Here is an 8,405-nt window from a genome sequence, read left to right on the forward strand (position 1 = left end):
GCAGCTGGAGTTGATGAGAACATTTTGCTTAATTTGGAGTTTGTGTAAGTTCAGCCTTGAGGTTTCAAACATTTCAGATAGATGAATAATTGATACTCAAGATTTTAAAAATATGGCCAAAGAACAAAATAAAAGCACTGTTAATTATAATTTTCTCACTGACAAAGTTAGATGTGACTCGGTGTAAAGGTTTCAAATAGCACACAATAGTGAGGGGGGTGATCAAGGGAATCCCAAGCACTGCATTGTAGAGCTTGAACATTTGGCAACAGAATAGATACTGAGATAGGAGGGATTAAAAAGGCAAGCTTAGATAGTTAAAGATAAATTTCAATGGGTTCTAGGTATAGACACTTAGGATTTGCTTAGGAAAAAGCAGGAATGTATTTATAGGAAATAACAAAGTTGTACACAGGGTTCTAATTGTCACTTATCAGACTGGCAAAAATCAAAATGTGTCAAAACAATTTATTATTGTTGATAAGAGGACTGTGTTATGTATTTTGATGAAAATATAAATGTGTAACTACAGGGATGACAATTTAAATATTTATCAATTTTTAAACCTATGCACACTATTTTACACTACAGTAGATATTCTGGGAAGTTTACCACAGATATATTCACTCATATTCAGAAAAACAAATTGTCACTGTATTGCTTGAATTAGGTAAAGACTGGAAAAAATATGACAATTTGAATAAATAATACACATTCATATTACAATACACTTTGCAACTACTTGAAAGAATGGACCAGAACTATGAGTACAGACAGAACTCCAAGTCTAAGTTGGTAAAAAAAAAGAGGTTGCAGAAGATGATGCATGTATGCTATGGTTTGCTTTAAAATAAGTATATATAAATATGGATGCCTGCAATAAATGTCTTGAAAGTCAAAATAATAAGATGTTAGGAACAATTGCTTTCAGAGAGAAAGGCTGTAGAACTGGAGAAAGGTTTGAAAATGAGACATATTTCACTAAATTAAAGTTGTGAACTTTTCATTTATATTCATTTTATAATTTAAAATTAAAATCATACTATAGTTTCTAAAGAAAAATACTCCACAAATGAAAGTAACTTTTAAAGCCTTCTCATATTTAATGTCTAATTTCTATATGTTTCTATGATTTTTGTGATACTTTTATTTTTTGTATTTTGGTTTGGTCTACTGATTTTCTACAAGATGAGTTATTGATTTAACACTCATTACAATCTGAACACACACAGATTTCTTCCTTTTCCTCCTAAAATATTTGAGGAATAGTTTCCTCATAAAATATTTATTAAAATTGATATTCTCTAGTTACATCATTTTAAAATGTTTTATTGAGCTATAATGTACCTGCAATATTTTTCAACTGTTACAAATATACAATTTAATGATTTTTTGACAGTCATGCAGTCATAATCAACATATAGACCATTTCTATCATTCCCCAAAAATGTCTCATAGTCTTTTGCAGTTACTAGAATACATTTTGCAACTAAATTTTATTTTTCTAAAATTTTATGTAAATGAAATTGGATGGCCTGTAGTCTTTATAGCTCACTTTTTCTCTTTGCATAATATTTTTGAAATTTGTTTATGTTATGTGTACAAGTAGTACTTTCACACTAATTGCTGCATAATAGTCTATCATATGGATAGTCACATTTTGTCTTTTCATGAAATGGCAGACATTTTTTTCATTTTTTTAGTTTTAATGAGTAGTGCTTCTAGGAATATTCTAGTCAAATTATATTATGATTTTACTTCCCTTGAGTAAGAGTATAGAATTTGAATTGTTGTGTCTTATGGTGAATGTATGTTTCAACTTTATATGAAACTGTCCCACAAGTTCTGCAGTGCATGTTCTAGTTGTTCCACAGTCTTATGACACTTTACTGATGTTAACTTTTTAAATTTTGTTCATTCTCTTAATTGTGTAATGATATCCCTTTGTGGTTTTAATTTGCATTAACCTAGTAGCCACTCATGGTGAACATATTATAGTTATATAAGTTCTTTATTTATTCTAGGTACAAGACTTTAATCAGAAATTTTTTTGTAAATTATTCTCCCAAGCCATGACTTGCCTTTTGTAATTCTTCTAAGTATCTTTTGAGAGAGCAAAAGATTTTAATTCTCATGCAATCCAATGTATCATTATTTTCTTTCCTAGTTTGTGATTTTTATTTCATAAAAAAAAATTTCGTCTAACTCCAGATTCATAAACTTTTCTTCTTCTTTTGTTGTTGTTATACAGTTTTAGTTCCTTCTTTAAGTCTGTTTTAATTTCCATGGCCATTCAAGAAATATCATACAATGGGCTGGCTTACACAATGGGGATTTACTGGTTCATGGTTTTGGGGGCTAGAAGAAGTCCAGATCCAGGTGGCATGGAGGCTATGCTTTCTTCCTGAAGACTGGTTCTCTGAGACTGGCCCCTAACTGATCCCTTGGTCCTAGGCTCTAGTGTCACATGGCAATGCTCATGTAGCCTCTCTTAGCCTCTCCCTTCTCTTCTGGGCTCCATTGACCTTCAGGTCCTTGTAAACTGTAGCTTTCTCTTTCTGTGTTTGAATCTTATTCAATGTATAAAGGATGTCAGTAATAGGATTAAGGCCCATCCTGACTGAAGTGGACCATACCTTAATTGATGTAACCTCATCAAAAATCCTAATTCCAATGGTTTTAAACCCACAGGATAGGATTAAGTTTTAAAAACATGTTTTTCTAGGGTGTATACAGCTCCAAACTACTAAAAGTAATAATTAATTAATATTTTACTTAATTATAATTTTCTATAGAAGGTGTGATTTTTTAAAAAGCAGAAATCTTCCTTCCTTCCTCTCTCCTCCACTTCCCTCTCTCTCTTCCCCTCTTTCTTCCTCTTTCTCTTTCACTTTTTTTTTTCTTTCCTTCTCTCCTTCTCAGGGACATATCATTGTTTCAATATCTTTTGTTTTAAAAATGCCATGTTCCCCATTCTTTAATATAATATAGCAATGTTTTGAAGTTATCTTTGTACAGGTCTTAGACAGATTTTGTTAAGTTTGTCCTAAAGTGTTTCATATTCTTGATACCAATATAAATGATACAAGTTTATGCTTCATTTACAAATTGCTATTAGTTCAGATCATTTATGTTGGCTTTGTATCCTATTAACTTTGCCATATTTTCAGTAGCATTTTGTATATTCTTTATTATTTTCTACGCACTCTATTATGAAATCTAGATTCATTACTTATTAGTTAATTAGTTACCTACACAAAATCTTAGTTGCATGAAACAAATATTTATTATCTCCCACATTTTCTGCATTAGGAATTTGAACATGGTTTGGCTAGGTGCCTCTCTCAGGCTTTTTCACAATGATGAAAATCAAGCTGTTAGCCAGGACTACAATCACAACAAGTGTCCACTGTTTGCACTGTTTTAAAAATCAAGTGGCAGACATCAAACTGTTGTAGGTTGTTGGCTTGGCTGTAGACCTGTTTTTTACAATGCGGCCTCTTCATGAAATAATTTGTAACCATGGCATCTGACTTCTAACTAGAGAGTAAGTGATATAATAAGAAAGTGAGCCCAAAAGTGAAGCTGAGGTCTTTAATTTCAGATTTGACATTTCATTATTTCTGCCATATTCTATTCATTAGAATCTCATCAATACATCTATGCTACATCCAAGATGAAGCATGTATGAATCAGAGTATAAATCACAGGCAGAGTATGAATCACAGACAGTGGAAATCATTGAACAAACTTTTAGGCACTAACTACAGCAATGTCTGTGAATAAAGTCAATTTTACTTCTTCCTTTCCAAACTCTACATGTTTTATTTATTTTCTTGCCATTACACTGGCTGAGATATTCAATTCAATATCAAATAGAAGTGGAAAGAGAGGACATCTTTGCCTTGTTTCAAATCTTTCACAATTTAGAACAATACTGGTTGTAGGTGTGTATCAATGCCCATCATCAATTTGAAAAAACTTTTCCTAATCCTAGTTTGCTGACTTTTTCTATGATCAATAGATTTTGGATTTTGTGATATTCTTCCTCTGAACCTATCAAAATGGTTGTGTGTTTTTTTAACCTATTAGTATGGTGAATTAGATCGAAAGTTAATCAAACATGAATTCAGAATCAACACTATTAAGCAATAATGGGTTATCTGTTTTATATATTTCTGGATTCAATTTGATAATATTTTGTTATTTTTTTGCATCTTTGTTCAGAAACTCTATTAACTTGTAGTTTTCTTTTTTTCATCATGTCTTTGATGTGTCTGGCCTAATAAAATGAGACAAAACTTAGTCCTTCTCTACTACATTCTAGAAAATTTTGTGTAAAATAACATTCAGTTTCTAAGTTTATGGAAGAGTTTATCAATGATGCTCTTTGTGCCTAGAGAACATTTTTGTTTTCTGTTTTTGTTTTTATTTTTGAAGTGGTTTTAACTGAGTTCAATTTCTTTAATAGATATTGGGATGATTGGGTCATTTACTTTTTCTTAAATGAGGGTTTTCAGTATCAGTTCAGGAATTTGTCCAATTGATGCTCGTACGACATAAATTTTCAACTATTATTGTGTATTTTTCTATTTCTTCCAGTCTATCAGCTTCTGCTTTATATATTTTGACTTGTAAATTTTATTTATATAAAATATTCATAACTTTCACTAGTTTTCATTTTAATGCTTTTGATTCATTGTGATATACCCTCTTTCATTTTTTATTTGTGATTTGTGACACATCTAATTTTTTCTTGATCTGTCTAGCTAAGGTTTTATTACTTTTATGGAATTTTAAAAATAGTGCAATAGATTTCATTGAGATTTCATTGCTTTTCTGTATTGTCTTTCTGTTTTCCTACTATATTTATGTCTACATTTGCTTTATACTTCAGATTGCTTTTTTTAAAATTTTATGTGCAATTTTTGTTTCTTAAAAGTGTAAATCTAGAACACTTATTTAGAGCTTTCAGTTTTCTAATAACAAAATTTATTGTTATATTTTTTCTAATAAGTACTGCTTCCACTGCATAAGACACATTTTTAACTGTCATGAAAATGTTTTCTTTCCTTTAAAAATATTACTTTTACCCTATTACTTCTTCTTTTTCCTATGAGTTATCAGAAGTATTCTTTTAATTTTCAAATATTTGGAGATTATTGTGATGTCTTTTGCCATTAATTTCTAATTTAATTATATTTTGAGCTGAAAAATCTACTTCTTTCTGAATTCAGTCCTTAGAAATGTATTGAGATTTGCTTGATGACACAGATTAGTTCAATCTAATAAATTTTCTTATTGTTGCTACTGGGTGACATTTTCTAATCCTGACTTCTACAGCCTTAATGTGTTTGTGTGTGCATGTATCTGTTTGTCATGGTTTGGATTTATTTTTCTAATTCATGAGGATAGAGAAATTTCCAACTGTAATTGTGTATTTTTCTATTTCGTCTCTACAGTGTATCAGTTTCTATTTATATATTTTGAATCTGTGTTATTGGGAAAATGCATAGTACTGTTGTGTATCATGATGTCTTACCCTGTTTATCATTTTGAAATGTTCTCCTTTATTCCTTGTAACATTCCTTGTGCTAATATTTATCTTCTCATTTAACAGTACAGATATGCCAAGTGTTTTTTAATTACTTTTGTAGGATATATATTTTTATCTCCTTATATTTGACATATCAATGTTTTTATTATATTTAAAGTGATTCCTTATGTATAGCATGTTGTTACTTGGATCTTCCTTTTTTCCCAATTTGAGGAATTCTGATTTCTAATTTGAGTATCTAGAACATATACATTTAATACAATTATTGTCATGGTGGTATTCAAATCTATCTTCTCACTAACCATTCCACCTATTCTGTTTTGTGTGTGGTTTTTTTTCTCTTTCTTGCCTTCTTTTGGATTAACTTCTTATTTATGATCCATAAAATCCACTGTTGCCTTATTAATTCTCCTTCTTTATTTTCTTTTTAGTGGTTTCTTTAGGGTAATATTTTTAGTGTTTCTCACACTCAGTAACATTGTCATTTTTGGCTGAAAACGTATTTCTTATTGGGAGTTGTTCTATGCAAAGAAGGATGTTTAGCAGCTTTCCTGACCTCCAGCTCCTGGATGCCAGCAGTGACCTTGGCCCATTTATGGCAATCAGTGTCTCTAGATCTTCAAATGTTTTCTAGGGGGCAAAATAGCCACTGGTGGGGAATGACTTCTCTAAGTGTTTGTGTATCTGTGTATGTGTGTGTGTGTGCACACTACTCAACTTCTTAAGCTGGCCCCAAAGTACAGAAAAGAGACAGCAAGAGAAAAAGCAGAGGTAGTTTGTCTGGGCTGAGAAGAAAGCTGCTGAAGAGAAGGAGATGTCCCCATTAAGAGGCCCCCTGTGCTCTGAGGAGTGGGAAACACTTGTCACCACCTTGGTGGAAAGCAAGAAAGTCCAGCTGGTGGTGATTACACATGGTATGGACCCCATTCAGGTGGTTGCCTTCCTGCCTGCCTTGTGTCTTAAAATGGAGGTCCCCTGTCTCATTACCAAAGAAATGGCCAGACTGGGACTGCCCACAGAAAGACCTGTACCACTGACATTTTCCTTTGGAAGACAAAGGAGCACTAACTAAGCTAGTGGAAGCTATTAGGATCAATTACAGTGACAGATATGATCAGATTCACCATCACTGGGGAGGCAATGTCCTGTGTCTAAAATCCATGCCAAGATGAAGAAGATAAAGAACTTGCTAGTAAACTCGGTTAAATGTCCACAGTTTATTTTTCTGTGAATAAAAATAAAAGTTCTCCTTCAACCAGTATCTATGTGGCCTTCTGCACTTGAGGTAAGAGGCATGCCTGTGGAGGTGGTGGCTGGCGCATTTGCAAACCAGAAGTCAGTGAGGGCAAGAATTGTGTGAAACTAAATTTGCTGTACATTCAGCCATGCATAAATATATGACAACTTGGAACTCTGAACCAAGCCAGGATTTTATGATCATCTAGTTACTAGCTCATTTTGATGGGAAGCAATGAAGGTAAAATTATGTAAAAAAAAACAATATGTGTGTGTGTGTGTGTATGTATGTATATAGAGAGAAAGAACGAGATATCTTATCAGATTATAACTTCCAATATTATATGGATATATATCTAATCAGATTGTAACTTCCATTATTATGCTCTTTCACTTGTTTCTTAAGAACTATACGATAACATACGTCATTTTTTACCTCTTCTGTTCTTTTAGTATTTCTTAGGACACACACTTTATGTGTTTTAAAACCCAAAATACTTTGCTATGGCTATGGTTTTAAACAGTAGTTAACTAACATTTATCTAGATTGAAAATAAGGAAAAGTGTCCATTGTATTTATGAACAAATTTAATATTCCTAGTTCTCTTCACTCAAAAATTCTATCTGCTTACATTTTCCTTTGGCCTAAAGAATTTTCTCATATTATGCACAAACATTATTGTGTAATTCTGATTTAATGAATTTTTAATCTTTTGTTTGTTTGAAGAGTTTTTTGTTTTCTCTTATTTATTGATTAACATTTTAACTAGTTTTATAAATTCTATATTGACATTTTGTTGCTGTTTTTAATTTCAGCACTTCAAATATGTTATTTTTTTTCCTCTGGTTGCAGAATTTTGGGTAAGTCTTTTTTCCTTCTTACCATCATTGCTTTGAATGATGAGCCTTTTTTCCTATACTTTAAATACTTTTCTTACCAAGTTCTCTTTTCCATGATCCTTGTTTCTTTAGAAGTCTTTTGTTTGCATATTTCTGTGTTATTATATGTGCGTGCTTGCATGTACATTCTACTTGTGGTTCTTTGAATTTTCTTCAAATATGTGTTGACAGTTTCTAACAATTTAGAAAAACCTCAACAATTATTTCTTCAAATACTCGCCCTGTTTTCTTCTTTTTCTGAGATTCAGATTACATGTAAATTGACCCTCTTCATATTGTCCCATAGTTAATTCAGATTCTTTTTATTATTTGTAGTGTTTTCTATTCATTCATCATTTTGGGTATTTGCATTGCTTTGTGTCCAAGTTCACTGCGTTATTTGACTTCTTCTGCCATACAGAATCTTCCATTAACTCAACCTGTGTGTGTGTGTGTTTGTGTGTGCATGTGTGTATATGCTTCTATATTTTTCATCTCCAGAGATTATTTTTTGTTTTTTTTTTACATCCTTCATTTCCCTCTTATTATAGTCATGTTTAGCTTATAGTCTTGTGCTTATTTACAAAATGCATAATCACTGTTTAAAAATCCTTGTCTACAAGTCTATCATCATTATTATTTCTGAATCTTTTATCTGTTTATTTCACCTTGATATGGGTCATATTTCCCTTCTTTCCATGTCTGACTATTTTTTTTTTTTACTAGGTAACTG

The sequence above is a fragment of the Dasypus novemcinctus genome, chromosome 1 (genome assembly GCF_030445035.2).
Source record: "Dasypus novemcinctus isolate mDasNov1 chromosome 1, mDasNov1.1.hap2, whole genome shotgun sequence".
NCBI classification, from domain to species: Eukaryota; Metazoa; Chordata; class Mammalia; order Cingulata; family Dasypodidae; genus Dasypus; species Dasypus novemcinctus.